Source organism: Sceloporus undulatus, chromosome 5 (genome assembly GCF_019175285.1).
Source record: "Sceloporus undulatus isolate JIND9_A2432 ecotype Alabama chromosome 5, SceUnd_v1.1, whole genome shotgun sequence".
Lineage (NCBI taxonomy): Eukaryota > Metazoa > Chordata > Lepidosauria > Squamata > Phrynosomatidae > Sceloporus > Sceloporus undulatus.
Window position 1 is genome coordinate 6,118,604 of NC_056526.1, and position 24,072 is coordinate 6,142,675.

The 24,072-nt window shown below is 44.7% G+C and overlaps 1 protein-coding gene across 1 annotated transcript in view; it reads left to right on the forward strand.

Moving 5' to 3' along the window:
* The first annotated feature begins 9,897 nt into the window (after positions 1–9,897).
* PLXNA4 (plexin A4) overlaps positions 9,898–24,072 on the forward strand; it is a 611,693-nt gene continuing 597,518 nt past the window's right edge. Inside the window, exon 1 of the mRNA XM_042470005.1 lies at positions 9,898–10,028. The gene's annotated coding sequence lies outside the window, so the exon portion shown is untranslated. The remainder of the gene's footprint in view (positions 10,029–24,072) is intronic.

Below are 24,072 nucleotides of genomic sequence, written 5' to 3' on the forward strand. Positions count from 1 at the left end.
TTATGTCATCCTCTGTCAAAAAAGTCCTTCGGATCACTCTGAATTGACCAAACAGGCCAGTCTCTGTGCCAGAGGATAAATGGACACACAACAGACATTAGGCATGGGAATACACAAAAACCAGTTACAGAGTAACACGGCTAAGTCTTTGAATTCAAAACTACTTCTGTCTGCAAGGAAAACTTCTCTCCTGCTTGTGGGTGTGGACACAGCAAACCAAAGGAACCCAGGTCCAAAATATTCAGTTCTTCTGGTGGTGATCTGTATTTATCCCAAATATTTTTCCCCTGACCTCAACAGCATTTTTGAAAACTGATCTCATCCATCCCCATTTAAGCTTCTCTGTCCTTGCCTCTGGTGGCAACTTTTTCATCGGGTCAAAGGGGGCTGTGGGTTATTCAGAATGACCCTTTTCTACTGGTACATAATTTTCCCCTCTTTTTTTCTGGCATGTCAGATCTATAAATAAAGTCTCATCTGTCACACTTACCAATCGCCATGGGATATGTTGACTTGAGCCATTGTTTTAAGAAATAGCTTTCGTCGGGATAGAAAACTCGGTCCCCCACCCTTGCCTCTGATATCCGGACCCATCTGGGACACTGTTAGTCTCTCATCTCCAAAGCAGTAAAATGAGGCCATGCTCATTTTAATTCTCTGACATACCCAACGTTAAAATCGTCAATGAAAATTAAACTTAAAGTGAAAGAGATAACCAGTTTAAGATCTGGTACACAAGGTCGCTGGTAATTTTGCATAGGGAGTCCATTCAGATTGCTAGGGGGTGGTTTAAAGGGCAGCTCTGTAGCCTAATTCAAACACTGCATGTGTGGGATACTGGTGGAAGGCATATGTCTACCCTGGACCTCTGGAAGTTGGTCGTCCCTGGAATCTGCAGAGGAAGCTATTTCCAAAGCAACTTCTCTCTAAAGTACCATATACTGTATAAACTTATGTAATTGTCTAAAAATTTTAGTTTAAAAATTTGACTCAAACAACCTGGGTCAGCTTATCCACCACAGGTCAATATATATAAATACATAAGTACATGTATATAGTTTTTTGGCGGTTTTTTCGGGCGATATGGCCATGTTCTAGAGGAGCTTATTCCTGACGTTTCACCAGCATCTGTGGCTGGCATCTTCAGAGAACTAGCCACAGATGCTGGTGAAACATCAGGAACAAACTCTTCCAGAACATGGTCACAGAGCCCAAAAAATCCACAAAAAGCTATGGATGCCAGCCACGAAAGCCTTCGACTTCACATTACATGTATATAATTATATAAGTAATGTACTATTTTTGAAAAAATGAACCATCCTCTTCTCTGAGTAGAGTGGCGAAAGATGAGTGCTTAATCTATCCCAGGAGTACTTAGGAGAAACACCAACCCTTACTACTCTCTCATCCACTCAGCCTTTTGGGTGAACACACGCAGTTATGCCTGCCAGAATTTTGTAAGTTCTTTGGCATCATGTTCTGTTCTGCCATTCTTTACATGCTTTCTTACATGCCCCTAAGTTTTACTCTCAACTTATCCGTGGGTCATATCACAATCCATAATTTTGGGCCCAAAACCTTCCCTCGGTTTAAAGATTCTCTTTCCTTTTCCATGGATATGCCTTTCTTTCTTTCTTTCTTTCTTTCTTTCTTTCTTTCTTTCCTTCCTTTTGACTGTATGTGTGCACTCCACAGATCCTGATATGCCACTGTGTAATGAGCGAAACTGATCAAAGAAAGGCATTTAAGCACCACTTTCAGCAGCGCCTCCCTCGATTATCACTACAATGTTGATGGCATCGCAATGCCCGTTGAAATCCGACACCCCCTTCCCTTTTATTTGGACACAAAAAGCCTCACAAAAGACAAAAAACTAGATTTGGTTTTTTTCTCCCAAGTGGAATAATCGTCTTTTTAGGGGGTGAATGGAGGAATATGTCCAGGGTTCAAAGGTGGGCTCCCTTCCTCTATGCTAGGAATTAAAGCCAGACATTTAATAACACGGGGCTGTCCTGGAATACAGCTGTCTGAAAAGGTGAGTCACCTGCCTCTTGTTTCTCTGAATATTCCCCTCCCCAAATTCTCTTTTTTCCCTGTCAATTTGCTGAGTGTTTATTACACCCTCCAGCATCCCCACCCCTGCACATGGCATTCATTTCTGTGAATGAAAACAAATGGTTGCATGCGAGAGACTGGAGATAAAAGAATAATAAGCACATTTTTATGAGCCACCTTTGCAAAATCAAATAAGAATATTAAAAAAAAAAAAAGAGAGAGAGAGAGACTTTGAGATTCTCATCCATCCATCAGGAAATGTAAACTGCCTCAGTCATCACAGACACATATAGAGACAGGAACATCATCTACCCGGAGAGATAATACTTGCTTCAAGGAAAGCATAATATTTGTTTAAAAATAAATAAATAAAAAAGATGCAAAGAAATGAATGTCTTGTTGCAAACAAGGCTGGGATTGATTTCTAAACCTCTACCCAGTCCACCCCCAGTGAGATGTACTTCATGTTTCATCGCAAAGGTAGAATTACAAGAAGGCAAAGATGTAAACCTGGCCAATCGCTGAGGTTTGTTTGTGAATGGCACAAGTCAAATGCCAAGGTTCCTTTCAAACACGATGGTTTCACACCCTCCAACTGTCTCAATTTGGCAGGGATGGCTCCAGTTAATTCTCTGCCACACCACTTTTTCCACAGATTTTAAAAATGTCCCAGTTTCTTTTGCCTCCTCCCGCTTTCTGCCTTCCTCCTCAGTTGACTTCCATAGGTCCAAACTGAGTTCAAAGTGCAAAAATAGTTTTGACTCTTTTAGCAAGTGGGAAAGGAGAGCTGCGGAATGAATCTTGGTCTTCTCACTAGGCTCAGGCCAAAGCAAGCTGCTGCAGCCTCTCTTTATTTGTGTGTTTTTCCTTATTAATAACTTTTAATATCTTGATCACACTCTGATGTGGCTTAGTTATACTGAACATGAATGAAGATGAGCCAACAGTGTGATGCAGCAGCTAAAAAAGGCAAAATGATTCTAGGAGGCATGAATAGGAGTGTAGTATCTAGATTGAGAGAAGTAATGTGACTGTTGAGTTTATCACACTGGGGCTAATTTCAGCATTAAAGGAAGATTAAAGTGCATTTAAAGCATCCCCGCAAATAAAGCGAAAATGGTGAGTAATTGTGCGAATGATTATCACACGCAATTGCACTAATAAAGTGATATAGGAAATGCATTGTCACTGAAACCCCCAAAATAAAAAGATGCATGTTGATGCTTCTTTGTGACCACTTTAATGGTGGGTTTTATGCAATGTCGTACAAAATCATTTCGCGCATTTATGTGATTTTTCCAGGATATTCATGGGATAAACCCCCGATATCCTTCATGTGATAAATTTCTCTGGATTACTGCATCCAGTTCTGGGCACCACAGTTCAAAATGGATGTTGAAAATCTGAAGCATGTCCAGAGGAGAGCGACCAAAATGGTGAAAGGTCTGGAAGCCATGCCCTATGAGGGTGACTTAGGGAGCTGGGTACATTTAGTTTGGAGAAGAGAAGGTTAAGAGGGGACAGGATGAAAGCTATGTTTAAATATTTGAGGGGATGTCACATTGAAGATGGAGCAAGCTTGTTTTCTGCTGCTCCAGAGACTAAAACCTGGAGCAATGGATTAAAGCCACGGAGAAAGCAATTCCACCTCAACATTAGGAAGAACTTCTTGACACTAAGAGCTGTTCAACAGAGGAACATGCTGCCTGGCAGAGTGGTGGAGTCTCCTTCTTTGGAAGTTTTTAAACAGAGGTTGGATGGCCATCTGTCAGGGGTGCTTGGGTTGTGTTTTCTTCCACAGCAGGGGGCTAGACTGGATTGTCATTGGGGTCTCTTCAGTGTTGGAGAATATGAGTTTCATTCTAAACCAATGGTTTGGAGAAGCATTCTTGAAAACAAAAATATATTTTCAACTTAGCATGGATTTCCCCATTTTATAGAATCATAGAGTTGGAAGAGACTACAAGAGCCATCCAGTCCAACCCCATTCTGCCATGCAGGAAATCTCATTCAAAGCATCCCCAACAGATGGCCATCCAGCCTCTGTTTAAAGACCTCTAAAGAAGGCGACTCCACTACACTCCGAGGAAGGAGTGTGTTCCACTGTCCAACAGCCCTTACTGTCAGGGAGTTCCTCCTAATGTTGAGGTGGAATCTCTTTTCCTAGAGCTTGCATCAATTGTTCCGGGTCCTAGTCTCTGGAGCAGCAGAAAACAAAGCTTGCTCCCTCCTCAATATGACACCCCTTCAAGTTTTTAAACAGGGCTATCATATCACCTCTTAACCTTCTCTTCTCCAGGCTAAACATCCCCAGCTCCCTGTGTCTTTCCTCATAGGGCTTCATGGTTTCCAGACCCTGCACCATTTTAGTTGCCCTCCTTTGGACACACTCCAGTTTCCCAATGTCCTTTTTAAATTGTGGTCCCCAGAACTGGACACAGTATTCCAAGTGGGACCTGACCAGAGCAGAATGCAGTGGCACTATTACTTCCCTTCCAACCCACTACCATAACAGAGTATTAAAAATCCAAGAGAAACTTTTCTTGAAACCTACTAGAGAACCCAATAAGAGTAAAACCACTGAATCCATTATTAAATCCTGAATAAATGCATAGCTAAATCACATCGATTTAATGGGTCTAATTTGCTTGGAACTAGGACTAAGAATTTGTTTGAAAATCCAGTATGGATTTTTCAGTCCAGTGCCACTTAACAACCCCCTCCAGTCTAAGATCTTAGTTTCTTTCACCTCACCTATGACAAAACTGTACTTAAGGCCATTTATTTTATTTCTATCCTACCTTTCTCTTAAAGACAATTTAAAAAGAATAATGGTGTTCCCAGGATTGCTTCTGCCCAGATATAACCCACCATTCCATAAGGAGGAGTGTTTTGCAGAATGTGTGGCTACCAGCCAACGTCTAAAGCCACAGAATTCATTGTTCAAGTTTTTCCTCGATTGGATCTATGGAGGCTACACATGCTGGGCTTGCATTTTGGAAACTGTGTGCATGCAAGTAAGCACTTCTGCCAGTAGAGATATAGCATGTCATGGAGAATACTCCTTATCTTCCTCACATTCTACAGCTGGATGTCCAGTACTAAAATGTGTGCTTGGTTTAATTTTGCCTTCTCTTTACTATTCCACAAGTTGGGGATGGGAGAAGTAGAAAGTTTTTGACAAATCACTGGAGTTTCCTCACAATTGCAAAATGGAAATTGAGCCTCCTTTAAATGAACAGCTAAGATCCTACCTCAAGGTACTGGAGCATAACTTTATGTTCACAGTGGCTGCATCCACACTGCAGAAATAATCCAGGTTGACACCACTTTAACTGCTATGTCCCAGTGCTATGGAATTCAGGGAACTATAGTTTTGTGAGCTTTCTCTGGATGAGGGAAAACAAACTCAGGCTGAATCCAGAGAAAACAGAGGTACTCGTGATAGGTACCCCAAGTCTAGGCAGGGAAATTTGTCATCCAGTCACGCTTCCCCTAAAGGACAAAGTTCGCAGTTTGGGAGTACTCTTGGACTCATCTCTACAGTTATCATCCCAAGTGGATGTGATGGCCAAGAGTACTTGGTACCAGCTTCGGCTGATACTCCAACTGCGACCCTGCCTCGACCGAAAGGACCTTGAAACTGTAGTACACGCACTGGTAACCTCTCGATTAGACTTCTGTAATGTGCTCTACATGGGGCTACCTTTGTACCAGGTTCAGAAGCTTCAATTAGTTCAAAATGCTGCAGCCAGATTGGTTGCCGGAACTTCTAGATCAGATCATATAATTCTGGTATTAAGATCTCTTCACTGGTTGCCTATTAGCTTCCGGGCTCAATACAAAGTGTTGGTCATTACCTTTAAAGCCCTACATGGCTTGGGTCCGTGTTACTTGAGGGAATGCCTCTCCCCATACAATCCGCCCCGCACTCTCAGAACTACAGGGAAATGCTTACTTGAAGATGAGACTGGCATCAATTCGCCAAAAAGCATTTTCATCTGCAGCTCCCACATACTGGAACAAGCTCCCGGAGGAGATAAGGCTGAGCTCTTCTTTAGATGCCTTTAAGAAAGCCTTAAAGACCCATCTTTTTCGGTCTGCATATACTTCTGACCCCTTGTAGAAATTATTCCCTGTCGAAGATGCTTTTATGAGTGACAGATGTTATTAATGTTCATATATGTGATTTTAAGGAAGTTTGTTTAATGACATATGTATTCATGGTTCTATTTATTTGTAATTGACATAATGTATAATTTTATTTGATGTATGTATATTTGATACTAGTGTGAACTGCTTTGATTGCTGCAGGAAAGCGGTATACAAATAAAGTAAGAAAAAAAATATATATATATATATATATATATATATATATATATACAGTATATATATATGTATGTTAGACAGCCCTGGTGCCACAACAGGAGCCCTGGTGGCGCAGTGGTTAAATGCCTGTACTGCAGCCATTCACTCAAAACCACAAGGTTGCGAGTTCAAGACCAGCAAAAGGGCCCAAGCTCGACTCAGGCTTGCATCCTTCCGAGGAGGGAGCTAAAATGAGTACCCAGACTGTTGGGGGCAAATTAGCTTACTTGCTAATTAGCTTACTTGCTGTTCACCGCTATGATCTTTGGAATAGCGGTATATAAATAAAACAAATTATTATTATTAAACTACAGTTCTCAGAATTCCATAGAACTGAGCCATGGCAGTTAAAGTGGTATCAAACTGGATTATTTCTGCAGTGTGGACACAGCCAGAGTTATGCCATGAATGAGCAGTGTCAATTTGTTACTGTGAATTGTGACCATCCAGAGCTGTGTCTGCAAAAAAAAGAGAGAGGGGGCATGAACAATGTGCAAATATAGGGATGCATGGAGTAGTAGTGGGTTGAGCACTGGTCTAGGAATCCACAACACACAGAGGTTGAATCCTTGCTTAGCCATTGAAACCCACTGGATGGCCTTAGCCAAGTCACACTCTCTTAACCAAATGAATGCCTGAATATCAGAATTATTTCCTTCTTTAATGCACTGAAGATCTGCTTGGGCACCATGCGGTGGTGGCTTCTGCAACCTTGGACTGAATGTTCCACACTGGACAAATATGTCCAGCTGCCTATTGGGAACTACTCTGCTTCTCCAAATTCTTTTCTGACGGTGGCCTCTTGTTCTTAGTCCTGATTCCTCATCAGGACTATCAGATGTAGTGGCACCCCTATGTCTTTAAGTGCATTCCATAGCTTTTCGTGATCTATACAACCAAATGCTTTGCTGTAGTCTATAAAGCACATGTAAATTTTCTTTTTGAATTCTCTGGTGTGCTCCATTTGCCATCTTATATTTGCAGTGTGGTCCCTAGTGCCCCTTCCTTTTCTGATTCTGGCTTGCACCTCTGGGATTTCTCTCAAATCCTTATACTATGCTAGCTCTTGGGGGTTGGGGGGGGGGAGAGGACATTTATGCCTGTGTAAATCACCCATAGGATTCCAGCCATTTTTAAAAGGATCTAGGCTCTTGGAATTACAGATGCTGCAATTCACTTAGCCACTTGAATCAGTCTTAAGCCTGTCTGAATCTGGTCCCCATAATTTGAGCTAGGGCAGTTAAAGCAGTCTCAAACTGGGTGATTTCTGCAGTGTGTTTTGGACCTATGTTTACATTTTCTTCCAGGGCTTGCTGCACCAGGGTTTAGGGAAGCTTTCTTTGGGCCCTCCCTTTACTCCGTTGCCCTGCAAGGCGCTAGGTTCCTCGAACAGGTGGGTCCCTGGGAGTCATGCCGTCTGACCCACTGGTTTTGGGGTCCGAAAACCCAACCAGCCCAAAACAAACCCCAAAGTGGCTTCATGGAGCAGCAGGGAACTTTAGCAAAGGTCACAGTATCTCAGCCACATCTGAGTCTCTAAGCCCTCCTCCTCCATCACCCTTTTTCCTTCCAGCAGTCTTTCTTTCTTTCCCTTCCTCCTTCCTTCCTTCTTTGGAAACAAGTCTTTCTTTCGCTCTTTCTCTCCTTCTTTCTTTCCCTCCTTCCCTCTTTCTTTGAGAGTAATTCTTCCTTCCTTCGTCCTTCCCTCCCTTCCCTCCCTTCTTCTTTGGGAGCAAGTCTTTCTTTCTCTTTTTCTTTCCCTCCTCTCTCCTTTCCTTCCTTCGTCCCTCCCTCCTTTCTTCCCTCCCTCCTTCTTTGGGAGCTAGCTGCCAAGGGGCCCAATGGGCTCGGAAGGAGCCTAGATGCCATTAGCGAAGAGGGGAGTGAGGGAAGCAGGCGAAGCTCCAGAGGCAGCCAGCCAGGGACCCATTGGCCAGGAGGCGGACCCCGGGGAGAGCAGGCAGCATCCCCCCCTACTCCTCCTCCTTCCCAAGACCCTCCTTGGACCCGGCGGAGCAGCCTGGCTTGGGACTGCTCCTGCTGCCCTCTGGCTGAGCGTCCCCCTTTTTCCTCTGCCCTCCGCGCTGCCTCTTCCTCGCAGACATAGGCGCCGAGCCTCCAGGCGCTGCTGCTGCTTCTCCTCCATCCCGATCGGGGGAAAGGAAGGACTTTTCCCTTGGAGAAGGGGCAAGCGAGGAGCGCAAGGGGAGAACTGGAGAGTGGAGAAAAGGGCACCGAGAGCAGCAGCAGCAGCAGCAGGAGAGCCCTCAAGGCAGCGCCTTTCCACAGAGCCCACCACCCTCCTCCTCCTCTTCCTCATTATCATCATCCTACAGAGCTGGGTGAAGAATTTAAAAAGGGAGAGCAAGAAGTCAGAAGAGAAACCGCCACCATCATCACCACTATCATCACCATCCTCCCACAGAACTGGGTGAAGAGTTAAAGGAGGGGAAGAAATCAGAAGAGACATCGCCACCAGCAGCATCACCATCCTAAGAATCGAGAAAGGAGAGGAAGACATCCGAAATCTCCACCATCTCCATCACCATCATTTCCATCATCCTACAGAACTGGGTGAAGAAGGATCGAGAAAGGAGAAGAAGGAATCCGAAATCGCCACCCTCTCCATCAGCACCACCAACATCAACATCATCCTACAGAACTGGGTGAAGAATTAAGCAAGGAGAGGAAGAGATCAGAAGAGAAACATCATCACCACCAGCATCTTCACCACCTCCTCCTCCACCACCATCATCCTACAGAACTGGGCGAAGAATTAAGCAAGTAGAGGAAGAAATCCGAGGAAGAGGAGGAGGAGGCACGAAGAGGGACCCTTGGCTCTTCTTTGGTGGTTGTTAAGAGCCTTTTGATACACAGATATTGAAGGGGTGGGGGCGAAGGGGCCTTTCCGTGGAAAAAGAGGCAACGAAGAATTACATAGATATAGACTATCTATATTCTTTTTAAGGCGTTGCAAAAGGGCTGGCAACCCTTGAGGCTCCCTTCTTGGGTGGAGCTTGGCTGGCTCCAGACCTCCTTCTCACCCCCCCCCCCTCCTTCCATAATGATGCTGCGCGAGAGAGATCGGTGCCAGCCTTAAAGCCCAGCCAGGAGGTCGGCGGCAGACAAGGCGAAGCCGCTTCCCCTCCTCCTCCTCCTCCTCCTCATCGCCGCCGCTCCGCTCCGCTGGCTCTTCCTTTCCGGGCGGCGGCGGCGAGGAAGAAGAAGGCAGGCTCCAAGCCGAGGAGGAGCCCTCGAGGGCGGCTTCTCTGCTGCTGCAGCAGCAGCAGCCAAGGAGCCAGGGAAGCAGGCGGGCAAAGGCTGGCAAGCAGGCACCCGGCACAAACCCCAGGAGGAGGAGGAGGAGGAGGAGGAGGAGGAGGAGGAGGAGATCCTGCTCTCTCTCGCTCTCTTCTCTCTGTCCATTCCTTACTATTTGCCATTATCCCCCCCCCCCCTTTTTTTTTTTTTTTTTTTTTTTTTGCAAGGCTACACCTGGCTTCTTTCGGAGGTGCTTTCCAGCCCTTTTCATTATTTTTTGCAAAAGGAAGAAGAGAGAAGGAAGGAAGAGAAGAGAAGAGCAATTCAGCCCAAGCTGCGCAGAGGTAAGGAATAAATAAATAAATAAATAAATGAGATTTTAAAATATATATATATTTTCTTTTTGGAAAAGGCAGGCAGGGTTTTGTATTTGGGGAATAAAATAAGATAGTGCATGCATGGTTTTGTTCTTTTTTTTGCAATGCATGCATCCATGCAAAGGGATGAGAGTCGAGGCAAGGCAGTGGCTAAGCGATCTGCCTGCACACAGACCCACACTCGATGTGTGTGAATCTGGGTGTCTACTCTATACACACAGAGACACACTCACACTCACACACTCGGAGACACCATCTGCAGTGTCAATGCGGCGCCCGGACTCTGAGCAAAGGTTGCAGGGAAGCAGGGAAAAGGCAAGGAAGGGGAGGAAGGGGAAGCTCCCCAAAGCTTGCCAGGTAAGAACAGCCCCCCCCCCCCCCCAGGTTCAGAAACCAAGGGGGGGGTGAGACCAGGTCGCACACGCACACGCACACACACACCTGCCCCCTGATGGGAGAGTTGGGGAGGGAGGGGGCAGAGAAGTCTTGCTGCCATACCTTCACCTCCCCCCCCCCTTCATCTGGCTGGGTTAGGTTGAAAAAGATCCTAATGTGAACTTCAATGGAGGGGGGGGGGGAGGGGGGGGGGGAAGAGAAGAAGACAGAAGAGCCCTCCCCAGCTGGATCCCCCCCCCCCCAATAAAATAAAACGCCAAGCCCCTTATGTGCAACACCAGTTGGTTAAGGCAAGAGCCTTTCCCTGATAGTTTTCACCCACCCCCATTAAAAAAGCCCCCGATGTCCAACACTAGTGGAGCTTGGTTAAGGCATGAGTTTCTCTCCGCTAGGGTTAGCCCCCCACCCCAATAAAAAAGCCAAGCCCCTATAAGGATAGTTGTTCTAGGCAAGAGCCTTTCCCAGCTAGCTTTAACCCCCACATAAGGAAAAAGCCAAGACCCCGATGTCCAGCACTAGTGGAGGTTGCTTAAGGCATGAGCTTTCCCCAGGTAGGCTTAAACCCCCCATAAAAAAGCCAAGACCCCGATGTCTAACACCAGTTAGTGAAAGCAAGAGCCTTTCCCAGCTAGATTTAACCCCCCCCCCCCAATAAATAAAGCCAAGCCTCCTATGTCCAGCACTGGTGGAGGTTGGTTAAAGCAAGAGCCTTTCCCTGAGAGTTTTAGCCCCCTCCTCATAAAAAAGCCACTACGTCCCAGACTATGTCCGGACTATTCCAGGACTTAGTTTTAAGGCATTGAGCTTTTACCCCAGCTAGAATTTTCACCCACCCCCCCCCCCTAAAAAAACCAAGACCCCTAATCTTTAACACTAGTGTAGTTTAAAGGCAAGAGCGTTCCCTGCTAGCTTTAACCCCTCCCCCCATAAAAAAGCCAAAAGCCCTTTCCCAGCTAGATTTAACCTCCATAAAATCAAAGCCCAAGCCCCCTAGTGGTCCAGCACTAGTGGGGTTAAGGGAAGAACCTTTGCCTGCTAGCTGTGAACCCCCAACCCCCCCCTAACCCCCCCCCCCCCAATTAAAAAGCCAGCCCCCTCTGTGTCCAAAGTGCAAGGAGGGAAGAGCTGTGGAATAGCATCCTATTGCAAAGAATGAGATGCTGCTGGCTCTAAGTGAGGCTGGCTGGAAATGAAGAAGCCAGGAGTTCAAGGTGGGTGTTTTTGCCCCCCTCCATTGGTTTGAGAGAAACTGATATTTGGGGTCTGCCCATTCCAGTGTGGCACTTGGCTTGTGGTCCAGCTTGTTCCAGCCTTCCTAAAAGATGATAATTCCCCTTTCCTATTTTTCTTCCCTGCTCTTTTCCATTCCTCTTTTCACCCTGAGCATCTTTTTTGCAGACAAGTTTCCTGGAGGTGCCAGCCAGGAGCAGGGTGAGGCTGGGGCACCCAACTTGGCATCGCCAAGCGTGTGGTTTTTATTTTTCCTAGGGAAGGGTGGCTTTTAGAAGAAGAAGAAAGGTTCTCCCTCTTCTTAGATGCACATCCTCCAAAGCCTTTGTGCTGGGATGGGGGAAGATGCCCCCCCCCCCAAGACAGACAAAGGGACCCCAACTTGCCAGCCCAGGCGGAGAGGCAGGTCGCCAGGGATGAGAAGGTGCCATGGCATGGCATCCAGCCTTTCTCTGCTGACGTCCATTGGCCAGGAAAAAAAAAAGGGGGGGAAAACCCCTTCAGATGGGAGATTTGGGTTCTGATGAAAAGAGCAACTCTCAATTTCCTCTCCCTAAGAATGAATGAATGAATCAATCATCTTTTGATGAACTTCCCAAGAAGGGAGCATGAGGGATAGGCTCCCCTCCTTCTCTCTTTTGCTCCATCCATCCTTTTCTCCCTCCTTCTCATCCAAGATGACGACCTTCTCTGTTGCTTGGGATCCCCATTCAAATCCTGACACCCCCCATCCCTGAGCAGGGAGACTCTGTTTACTCCAATCCTCCCCTCTCTTTTCCCAGCTGGGAATTGAACCCTTGCCAACAGGGCTGGGGGTGGTTCGAAAGCACTCCTAGGCATGTGCAGAATTCATCTCTCTCCCCATGGATCAGAGTTTAGACGTTCAGGTTCTGGAACCAGAGACAGTGTCCTTTTCGGATAGGGTCAAACCTTTCTATCTTTCCTGGGACTGATTTTGCAGTGGCTAGACATTTTTTTCCCTTTCATTTTGCAGTTTTGGCTGGTTAAAAGGGTGGGTGGCAGACAGATGTGCTCTGCATGCCCAGGGTTATGACTATTTCCTATGCAAAGGACATTTCACCCAAATGGACCCATGCCATCTTCCTAGATCAGGCTGTTGTGGCTTCCTGCATGACAGAATGGGGTTGGGATGGATGACCCTTGGAGATCTCTTTTTGGACTCTATGACTGTGGTCTCAAAGCTTGTGATGCACCTGGAAATGTGCCAGGCTTTGTAGTCTCATAGGACTCTATCAGTTTGGCATAAGAGATGCTATGCATTTTGGGGTGGGTTTTAGGAGGAGTCCATGGAAAGTGAGGAAAAGACTAGCTAGCACTCCTAGTGACTGTCTCAGTTATTGTCTCCCCACAACTCTGTAAGGGAGGCTTCTGCTGGGCCCATTTTACAGAGGGAGAGCTGAAAGTGCTGGGAAGGAGCTAGGGGAGAGATAAGAAGAATGATTGGTGGAACAATCCATGTTGCCAGTGGGAGGCAGAGGAATAATAATAATAATAATAATAATAATAATAATAATAATAATAATAGAATTCAAAGATATAGCCGTGTTAGTTTATAGAATCGGTATGCAGAGAGATCTTGTAGAACCTTGGAGACTAACTGAAAGAGATAAGTTGGCAGCGTGAGCTTTTGCAGACTTAGGTCTATTTCCTGAGATGCATTTGGATAATAATAATAATAATAATAATAATAGTTTTTTACCTGCCTTTCCCTATGGATTGAGGCAGGGAGCAACAACAGTTAACAAACAGCATCAGTTAAAAAGGGAAAGAGGGTTCCAATGGAGTCCCAGAATCTGTGTAGAACTAGGAAGAATACACCACATCCTCAGATTAAGGTTCCTGTCAAGTTTTCCCTCTGTCCAAATCCCATTTGAGCCTGCATTGGGCTGTATTAGGATTTGATCAAGTGCCAAATGCACAGGGCAGCGAGGATGCTGAGGATAAAACATCCAGGTCCCTGCCCCAAGGCGTTTGCAAATGTACATTTGGATTGTAAGAGGAGAGCAGCAAGGGAGAAGAGTGAAAGGTAGAGAAGACTTGTAAATGATGCTTTCTCTCTATGGATCTTGTGAATCCATCCCTTCTGGGATATTGCTGAAATCAAACCATTGTATTGGAATCAGTTTAGATGAGTAAACTTGCCAAGGCCTCTCCGTCCGGTCACCATTCTGCCTCAACATGAAAAGGATGGGTTGAGCTCTCCTGTCCCCTGTTATCTCCATCTTATATTGGATTGATTGATTGATTTTATTTTTATTCATTTCATTTTCAGCTGGCGAGATAAAAACATTTTAAGAAACTTTACAGTAAAAATTTGAAAACAGTTAAAATCCACTGGTGAAAACAATAGCATTAACATGCATCTTTTTACTTTTGGAATTTCAATGACGATGCATTTGTGATATCACTTTATTTGCACAATTGCGTGTGATAATCATTCACGCAATTACTCGCCATTTTTGCTTTATTTGAAGGATGCTTTAAATGTGCTTTAATCTCTCTTTAATGCTGAAATTAGCTCCAGTGTGATAAACTCCATACACAGTTTAGGAGGAGTGGAAAAATGAAGAGATGTGCCATTGAGCATGTAAAGAGTGCTTTCCTCCCCCATGCTTGTAAATGAATACAGGTTACTTCAATACATGTCAGATGTGGCTCTAAGATGGGCATCTGTTGTGAAAACAGAAAGCTGATATGTGACGCTCCAGAAACAAGGAGGCAACAATGTGGCATACAGTTATGCCCCTTTAAACCCCATTGCTTTAAGATTTTAAAAAGTGTGCTTTATTTCTCCATTGAAGTCAATGTGTTCAAATCCGCCTTGCTTTATCCAGATAATGCTTGTTGTTGTAGTTGTTCTTGTGTACCTTCAAGTCATTCTTGACTCATGGCAACTCTAAGGCAAACCTATCATGGGGTTTTCTTGGCAAGGTTTGTTCAGAAGAGGTTTGCGGTTGCCTTCACCTGAGGCTGAGAGTATGTGACTTGCCTAAAGTCACCCAGTGGATTTTATGGCTGAGCTAGGAATCGAACCCTGGCTTTCGGTGTCCTGATCCAACACTCAAGCCACTACGCCACACTGGATCAAGGATATATGTATTTTCTTCAGTGGATATTTATAATCTGTGTCTCATCATTTTAAGGGCCCAAGGGCTGTAAATTCTGCAACAGAGGCTGTTTTTACCTGGGGAACCTTTTGTGCTGCGAGAAATTTAAAGAAAAATCTGTTTGCATTGTTTTGCTTTAAGCCTTTATGCAGGAAGGGAGGATTTGAGATGGGGGACAGGTTGGAGGGGATGGTTTCACACATGTACACACACACACACACACACACACACACAGGCAGCATGCAGTATGCACCTGGCCCTGAGCACATGGACATGGGGACTCTTTGACAGCACTTGGACAAACTTAGTTTGTGGAAACTTCAGCTTTCACTTTTCCTGGCTACACTAACTGGTGGACTCTGGGAGTTATAGTCCCCCAAGGTAACTTTCTCAAGTTCTGTTTCTTAGCGGTGTTGGTCACGAAAGTGATGTAGAAAAGAAACAAAGGCTGCATCCCTCTGTGTGTGTGTTGTGTGCCTTCAAGTAGTTTCTGATTTATGGAGACCCTAAGGTCATGGGGTTTTCTTGGCAAGCTTCTTTAGAGGGGGTTGGTCCATTGCCATCCTCTGAGGCTGAGAGAGTGTGACTTGCCCAGGGCCACCCCGTGGGCTTTCATGGCTGAGCAGGGAGTCAAATCTATCTGCACTGCAGAATTAAGGCACTTGGACACCGCTTTGACTGCCATGGCTCAATGCTATGGAAATCTGTGATTTGTAGTTTTGTGAGATATTTAGCGTTTGTCAGAGAATTCTGGAGCCACAACATACTACAGATCCCAGGATTACATAGGATGGAGCCAGGGAAATTAAACTGCATTAATTCTGCAGTGTGGCAGCAGCCCAGAGTCATCTGTGATTCCTACGAATGTCTCCAAATCTTATGTCTAGCAAATGAGCACGTTTTTCAGACTTTCTCGCTTTATTATTACAGCACATCCATTGGATGTTTCCAGTCCTTGTTTCCAGTAAGAATGACAGTAGATGACAGTGCCTCAGAGAGTGGTGGAGTCTCCTTTGGAGGGTTTTAAACAGAGACTGGATGGCCATCTGTTGGGAGTGCTTTGATTGTGCATTCCTGCATGGTAGAATGGGTTTGGACTGGGTGGTTCTTGGGGTCTCTTCCAACTCTATGATTCTTTCTGCTTTTGATCACCAAAGGCCAGAGAGCAAGTTCAACAATCCCTATCCCCTAGAAAGAGTGCTGCCTATACTTTTGGCTAGGGAAGCACTTTTCATCCACTTGTGGCTATGGGAAAAGTGAAGGGTAACACATCTGTACTGCAGAAATAATCCAGTTTGACACTGCTTTAACTGGCATGGCTCCATCTTATCGAATCCTGGGATTTTTAGTTCATTTTTGTACTAGAGCTCACTGAGAGAGAAGGCTAAATATATTTTTTTTAATTCTAAATTTATATAGAGAACAATGCTCTTGCTTTCCCATCCATGTTCCCGTGCCATAGCATTGAGTCATGGCAGGGCCAGGGTCACCAGGGTCAATTAAAGTGACCAGGGTCATCAAACTGCATTAATGCTACCGTGCAGATGCCTCAAACAGGGACCTCTGCAAAAGGAGCAAACCAGGCTCACTCTTTGCAAGAAGGGTCAGCCCTCTCACTAATGGGACCTCTGCTGGATAACTGGCGTTGAGAAGGAGCAGGGCTGCCACATCTTTCCATGCAGAGAGCCACAGAGATGTCACAGTGCCCTCTACCCAGCAGCTGAAGCTGCCCCTAACATTAGATGGGGTGAGGCGGCTGCCTCAGGGGGCTGAATTTGGAGGACAGCAATTTCTTGTTGTTGTAAGTTGGGAAGGAAAGAGGCGCATGTGGGATTGTCTGCCTTATGTGCTGGAATAACTTGGCTGGCTTTGGGGATGATGCACTTTGACTTGTGGGTAGCTAGGGGGCGCTGTTTGCTGCATTGCTTCAGGCAGCACAATGTCTTGAGCTGACCTAGTTTCCCTGAACAGGGTCACAAGCCGTTGACTAATTCAACTTTAGCCACACATCTTCTTTATATAGAGAAAAATGCTCTCCGCCTCCCATCCATGTTCCTGTTTCTTTGCAAGTGATGAGGATCCAGAGCAGGATTGTCTCTGCATGTGCTTTCAGCGCTGGCAATGTGAGTGTATGTCTGTATGCTAAGCTGCAATGGAAACATGTCTGTTGATGTTCCACTTTTCTCTTTCCAGGCATATGCCCCTAAATTATGTAGACAAGGGAAAGTGATCTAAACGTGGATCAGCACATGCTTTGGGTAGGAATGCAACGCTCCAGACGCAGCCGAAGACTTTCCTTGAGGCTTGCTAAGCCTCATCTCTGTATTAGCTGCTCTTGGACTCGGGTTGAAGAGGAGGTTTCTTGTCTGGATGTATGTTGAAGCCCCCCAAGCAATTGCTGCAGGGTGACTTCTCCCCCTTTTCCTTTGATAGTTCCTTTAAAATTAATAATAACAGATAACATTTTCTGCAAAAGCACAAAAAGCCTATAAGGGGAAAAAAACCATATCCAAGAGTGGTTTGTATGAGAATTGGCAGTGCATTAGCGCCTATCAAGGTGATGGTATTGTGATTATTTCTGTCTAGAGGGATTACATTGTGGACTGTAGGTTCAGTGGTTAGAGCAGGGGTACCTGGTGATTTCTGTGTTGGTGGAGCAGTGAATCTGCTCTGGACTTTCTGACAGTAAGCACCATTTGAAAGTGGGTTATGCTGCCTTGGAGAGTGGTGGAGTGGTTTTTAAACAGAGGCTGGCTTGTGTTTTGATTGTGTATTCCTGCATGGCAGGGGGTTGGACTACAAGGCCCTTGGGGTCTCTTCCAACTCTATGATTTTATGAGTCCAAACTTTAAATGAGTGAAAGTCTGGTAGTTGTTTGATTCTGGGAGTTGTTGTCTAACCAAGTAACTTCCCCAAGCACTGGGTGGGAGTTGTAGTTGAAGCACATCTGGAAGGTTACAGGGACCCCACACCTGACTTTGAAGCAGGGATGGGGATCGTATTGTATGACCCTTGAAAGCTGTTGGGCTGGAATCCCCAGCACCCTTTACTATTGGCTACAGAGGCAAGGGAGCCCTGGTGGTGCAGTGGTTAAATGCCTGTACTGCAGCCACTCACTCACAAACCACAAGGCTGTGAGTTCAATGCCAGCCAGGGGCTCAGGCTCAACTCAGGCATGCATCCTTCTATAGGTCGCTAAAATGAGTACCCAACTTGTTGGGGGCAGTTAGCTTACACATTGTAAACCACTTAAGGAGTGCTTAGGTGCACTGAAAAGTGGTATAGAAATGTACTTGCTATTGCTATTGTTGGGAGTCGCAATCCAGCAACATGTGTAGGGGCACATGGTTCCCAAACCCTGCTATAAAGAATCACAGGCAGTTGGATCTGAAACTGTGAAGAGCTATTGAGAACTGCTGTGATACACATTTATTTGGAAGTGGAGTGATGGGCAAGATCCACTGAAATGGCCAAAAATGTATCATTGAATATCAAAGTCAGGCTCATGCATGCCAAAAGATTTCAGATTTCTATGTTTGGCTATGAAAGCTGGTCAGTGAAGGACCCTGAGAGGAAAAAACCAACTCATTTGAACTGTGTTTTTTGAAGAGGGTTCTGTGGATAGAGTGAACTGCCAAAAAGACAAATGAGTTGTTTCAAGAACAAACCAAACCTGAAACCCGAATTTGGTGGTGTCCCTCAGGACAATTTCTCTCAGCTACACCCCAGGGAATGTCCAGAAAGCCAGACAGCAGTGTTGTTACCTAATAAAAGGCCTATTCTGGTTGTTTTCAGCCTTACAGGAACTGGTATTTTGTAAAGCTAATGGGTCTTAATAGCTGACTAAAAACCAAATCACCCCAAAAATATGAAGCTGTTGTCATTTGGATATATTGTGAGATGGGATAACTCATTAGAAAAGATGGTAATGCTTAGTTAAAGTAGAAGGAAGGAGGAAAAGAGGAAGACTGTATCACAGGTGGACAGACTCATTCAAGAAAGCTATGGCTGGCCTGAGTTTGCAAGACTTGAGCCGGGCTATTGGAGGTCTCCCATAAGGTCACCATAAGGCAGAGTTGAATTGTTGGCACCAATCTACAACAAAAGACCCATTGATTATGGCACATGGGCCTTGGATTATGCTGCATAGCTTCATGTGTTCACCCATGGCTCTGTAAACTTGATGCCATTGCTTGGTGCCCCATGCTAATTCTGCAGGAATTATTATTTCAGGGAGGTGGGAAATGGAAAGAGAAGTGATGATCAGGCCATGGCTGGTTAAAATGAAGCTGGCATCTGAACCCCAAGTCTATGTCTCCTTTCCTCTTTCATTGGAAATATATATACTATTTCAACAACATAGCAGAGTCAAGACTCTCTGGATCAAACCATTGCAACTTTTTTAAGCAGGAGGAATGATAACGTTCCCCGTCGTCTCCCCCCACATTCCTTGATTCCCCTCCACATTGCTCACCTGCATTTCTCAGGATAACTGGAAGGAAAACTGGTTTTGCCAGCAATGGTGCATTGTTCTGAGATATCCTGGTTGTCGTTTGGGCTTCAGTGGACAATTAAGACCCATGGACCTTGCAAAAGACGTGCTTCTGCAAGGATGAAAAAAGCAGGAATGCATATGTGATCAAGTAGCAATGCTTCTGCTTGGCTTTTGTGGGCTTTTTCTGGGGTTTAGCTATGAGGAATGTCCTGAAGAGCACCTCAGATTTTAACAGTCTGTTACTGAGCATGTAAGTACACAAAGTGCATTGTAGCTATTATGGCCCCCTTCACTTTTTCTGCAAGATTAATCTGGTATCCATCTTGCACACGTTTGCCTCCCGTAACCAAATTCATATCCACATCCAAAATGTTTATCAATATACATGACACAGCTTGGAAAAGTTCCTTTAAAAAACTCCTCTACAATTGCCATAATCTCCTGAACCATTGCTGTTGTGCTGTTATGTGTGCCTTCAAGTCGTTTCTCAACTATGGCGATTCTAGGGCAACACTATCATAGGGTTTTCCTAGCAAGGTTTAGTCTGAGGAAGTTTGCAGTTGCCTTCCTCTGAGGCTGAGAAAGTGTGACTTGCCAAAGTTCACCCAGTATGTTTCCATGGCTGAGCAGGGATTCAAACCTTGCTCTTCCTAGTCATAATTCAAATCACTGTACCACACTGGCTTTTGGTTAAACCATTGACTGCTAACCATTCTGGATGGAGGAAGCAGACATTCTGATTCAAAACAGGGTGTTTTCCAAGCTATATCAGGGCACTGCATCCATCATCCATCCTGATAATACATAGTGATACACAAAGACATGGTTGGTATTTTGAGCTAGAATTGTCTGCACAGGGATTCTCCATGGTATTTAAGTAAAATCCTGTTATTTCCTTGGTTGGCTTTTTTTTTATCAGTGCATGGCCAACTTTTAATTCAGTTGGTCTGAGCAATACAGGTGGGTAGGAGACAGGCAGGCAGTTTGAGGAAAAGAGGAGGTCTCACATGTGATTATTTCTGTCTAGGGGGATTACATGATGGGTTGAGGTTCAGTGGTTAGAGCAGAGATGACTAGGGACTTCCATGTCAGTGGGGCAGTGAGTCTGCTCTGGGTTTCCTGACAGTAAGAGCTTTTAGACATTGGAATGTGCTCCTTCAAAGTGTAGTAGAGTTTCTTTCTTTGGAGGTTTTTAAACAGAGGCTGGAGGGCCATCTGTTGGGGATTCTTTGCATGACAGAATGGGGTTGGTCTGGATGGCCCTTGTGGTCTCTTCCAAATCTATGATTTTATGTTTGAATGCACTTCTGGAAGTGGCTGTGGGCTCCCATGGCAGGGAAGGGGTGAATTTATTCCAGGTTTAATTGCAGGCTTTCAAGGAGCTGTCCAGTGTGCTGAACTCCATTTCGAAACCTGGCTAGTTCCTTTAAAGCTAGCAAAACCTGGAACCATCCTTTCGTAGGTTGGTAAAATGAGTAGCCATCTTGTTGGGGACAATTGGCTTACGGATTGTAAACTTGAAGGCTTTCATGGTTGGCATCCATAGTTTTTTGTGCTTTTTTCGGGCTATGTGGCCATGTTCTAGAAGAGTTTATTCCTGACATTTTGCCACAACATCAGGAATAAACTCTTCTAGAACATGGCCACATAGCCCGAAAAAAACACAAAAAACTGTAAACTGCTTAGAGAGTGCTAAGTTCACTCTGAAGCAGTATAGAAATGTAAATGCTATTGCGAATGCTATTGTTCTCCAAGCAAACATTTCCATGCTCATAGAAATCTAGCTTGGCAGGGAAGCCGCTAAGTTCAGAACATTCCCCAGAAGCTGAGCTGGGGGAGGGAACCAATGAGTTCAGACCTGTTGATTCCATCCCTGAATGTTGAGTCAACACATAGGCAAATCCAATTGATTCAGGGGGTCTACTCTAGTGGGGACTCATAATAGATTTAGCCTTTGTGAAAAAGTTGCAATTGTGGGACTGTGGAGTCGAAGGCTTTCATGGATGGCATCCATAGTTTTTTGTGTTTTTTTCGGGCTATGTGGCCATGTTCTAGAAGAGTTTCTTCCTGACGTTTCGCCAGCATCTATGGCTGGCATCTTCAGAGAATGCTTGCTTGGAAAAGAGTTGGGGGTGTATACACACACACACACACACACACACACACACACACACACACAGTGTCACCCTGGGAAAGGAGGAGTGATTTGCATGTATATGGCCACATAGCCTGAAAACCCCACAAAAAACAATTGTGGGACTGTTCTTAGGCAAACATGAACTGAATGTGTCTGTTGCACAATGGCCAAAAAAGGAAAAAGAAAGAAAGAAAGAGTACATGTGTAGGAGAACTTATATAGATGTAGGACATCAACAGGATTCCAGCTGTTATGACTGCTGCCACACTGCAGTTCAACATTGCTTTAATGTCATGGCTCCATCCTAAGGAATTCTGGGATCTGTAGTTTGTGGTGGCACCAGAGCTTTCTGACACGGAAGGCTCAATAGCTTACAAAATTACAAATCCCAGCATTTCATACCATTGAGCCATGGCAGTTAAAGTGGTGTCAAACGGCATCAGTTCTGCAGTATAGATGCAGTCTATGTCAGAGGTTGTTTACACACGCAAAGGAGGCAAAAGTCAGAGTTTATATTCCTTCACTCCTTCCTTCCATTTCACCAGAGATGCCAAGGGCTAAACATATAGCAATGCACTCTGGGATAAATAATAAATAACGATAAATAAATAAAAACTCTGTTACTCTGTTACAGATCTATGATCCCTTCTCTGCAGGAGCTACGTATGTGGGAGGAGTGGAAAGGGATCTCAAACCATCTGGAGAAATTTGGGGACTGAAGGAAATTTCATTGGGGAGCAGGTTTCTCATTCTAAGGTTCGCCTTAAGGTTGCCATAAGTTGGAAGCAACTTAAAGGCACAGGACAACAAAAGGCATCAAATCCTGTCTGATCTTGGAAGCAAAGCAGAGTCAGCCTTGGCTAGTATTTGGGTGGGAGACTGCCAACAGATACCAAATGCTGGAAACTCCATTTCAGAGCAAGGAACTGGCAAAATCACCTCTGAGTATCCCTTGTCTAAGAATACCCAGTGAAATTTATGGGATTGCCATAAGTTGACAAGAGACTTAATGGCACATATGCACACACTTCTAGGTTACATTTTAGGCACATAATAGTGCAAATGCAAACCTCTTGGTTCTTTCCACTCATGCACAGATGCATCCAGAGCACATGGATTTTGCAGCACCACAGTGGCAGGAGAACCATGTGTTGTTTTGGCCCTCCATCCCCTCCTGCCTTGAAGTCAAATACCTGCAGGAATAGCAAGGCATCTTTTACAGGTAGCTGAGCAGGGGAGGAAAAGCCAGCCGTTGCAATCCTTTGAAATCTGTTTAGCAGGGGAACAGCTGTCACTCCTCGCTCTGCCTGTCACTGCAAGAAGAAGAGACAGGAAAAGATGGTTTGGAAGAGAATCAACTGTCTCTGAAACTGTCTTTATTTCCTGGGCAGGCTAGATTTGCCAAATATTTCCCGAAAGCAACAAAGAGAGTGGACAGACTTCCTTTACCTGCTGTCCTTATTTCACATGAAAGACAACTGGAACTGAATTTGGGAGGACAGACTAAAAATGGACTGGCTTGCTGGCTCGATTCCAACTGCAGTATGCGCCACTTGGTATGAGATTAGTAGTTTCTCTAGCTTCCCCCCCATGAGCCACAGTCTTAAGGTTTTCAGGGATCAGAGCATTACTTGGGTAATTTTAATTGTCTAGAGGGTTTTTCATCTTCTCGTCTCATTTTTTCCCTTTTAAAAAAAAAATCTAAGAAGTCCTTGTAAGAAGCATGGTTAATAAGGAGTTGAGCTTCAAACGGGGTAACAGATGTGCTGTGCGTGAATTGATTTCTTTCTCCATCTTTTTTCATGTGCGCCGATTAAATATATATCCATGAATTTCCCCCTCATTGGGTGGCAGGTGCCTTTTCAAATAAGGGAAAATAGATCTTGTTAAAGGAAGAACAGCTTTCTTCCTTGGCTTTCATTCTCGTATGAAATGTGAACAATCTCCCCCCATCCCCATAAAATACATCGAGGATTTAAACTACGGGATGAACAACTGGTCTAAGATTGTTCTGTGTGTAGATTTCTGGTTGGGAAGCTTGCATCCCTAGGGGCAGCCGAAGAGAAGGAATTTTCCTGGGATTAGTATGACCTGAATCCTGACTAGAGGAGACACATTAAATAAATGAAATTACTCATTCCTTGTCTCCTTATTCAACAGTTGATTCAATAGGTTTGTAAATACAGGCTGAGTCTTCCTTATCCAGAATTACAAAATTTGAAATACACCAAATTCCAAAACTTTTTTAATCGATGGCTGGGATAGTGACACCTTTGCTTTCCGATACTTCAGTGCACACTAACTTTGCTTCTTGAACAAAATTATTAATATTTTGTACAATATGACCATCAGGCTATGCGCATAGAGTGTATATGAGACATAAATGAATCTCATGTTTAGACTTGGATCTCATCTCTAAAATATCTCATTATGAAATTGGAGGATTTTACGGCTGACATCCATAGTTTTTTGTGGGTTTTTCAGGCTTTGAGGCCATGTTCTAGAAGCGTTGATTCCTGACATTTTGCCAGCTGCTGTGGCTGGCATCTTCAGAGAATGCTGGCATGGAAGAGAGTGGGGTATATATACTCTTGTTGAGAGGAAGCATTTTCCATGTGGCAACAA